Raw genomic sequence first — 1266 nt, 5'->3', positions numbered from 1 at the left:
CTGCCCAACGGCCGTGCAGACTATTACGGAGATTGGAAGCAATCATCTTAATTCGAGTCATTTAGTTCTACGAATCCAAAGGCTACTTTTGGCTGACCCATCTCTACCTCGTAAGATGACCTAGCTCATCCACCCAGTCAACCTAAGTCAATGCCCCCCCCCTCTTCCCTCCCGCCGCCCCTGGTCCGGAGCAGGTGTCCAACCCGCCTGGTCTCCGCAGCACTAGGTTGACGCCACCGATGCAGTAGTGTGGGTAAGTCGCATGTGAATCTTTGAATATTGCTGACATCCTCAAGGTGAACGAGGCAAACAAAAGAATGCGCAACATAAAGCACAGCCACGAGTGCTGCCAAACAACGCACAACGGATGCAACAACGACTCACACGAGTCGAATGCACGCACTAGGCGCTCACTCCCGTGGCAACAGCCGATCGCAAAGAAGGAAGCACCCCCCGTGGGGATCGAACCCACGACCACTGGCTTAAAAGGCCAGCGCTCTACCGATGAGCTAGACGGGTGTACCCTGACAACATTTGCAGTAACTTAACACAACCAAAGTGCAACTCAAGCGCACAGATCAACACATGCACACGCACCAACCGGCGCAAAAACAACAAACAAACCACATAAACAAACGCTGCAACCAACTCACCTCCCCACATATAATCAAGTGTCATCAACCCCTTCATATCCAACGATTAAGGTTTCGCCATGCGCAATATATCTCGATCACTTACAAGACGCTATGCATGCATATTTTGGCAATCACTGCACTCGCTCGCTCAGGCCGACCCTTCGCTCTGTCGTTTGCCAACACAGTCGTGTAATGTATTCAATACCGGTAGCGACGTTGATACGGACACCCCCGGACACATCCGGGATCAGCATCAACAGCGATTCACACAAGAACGACCGTAGTCGAGTCCGAACCATCACTTGATCTGAGCAAAGTTACACAAGATAATATGCAAACCCTTCATGTACACAATCGCAGCAGCGGATTCTTCATCAGCTCGGAAACCTAGGCAACACTCGAGAGCTTGGTAACAACTGCGGTTAGATCTGACGGGCCGTTCGCTCCTGATTTGAGCAAAGACAATCATTCAGCTGGACTACGTGTGGCCTATCTGGGCTGCCTCTATTGAGCAGAAAACGTACTCGTGTGTACCTGCCAAACGGCCGTGCAGACTATTACGGAGATGAGAAGAACTCCTCCGAATCCGACCGCGTTAGTCGCCGCATCCAAAGGCTACTTCAACAGACGC

Source organism: Phytophthora infestans, genomic scaffold, assembly GCF_000142945.1.
Source record: "Phytophthora infestans T30-4 supercont1.24 genomic scaffold, whole genome shotgun sequence".
Classification (NCBI taxonomy): domain Eukaryota; phylum Oomycota; class Peronosporomycetes; order Peronosporales; family Peronosporaceae; genus Phytophthora; species Phytophthora infestans.
The sequence above is the reverse complement of the archived record's forward strand: the minus strand, read 5'-3'. Positions refer to the sequence as shown.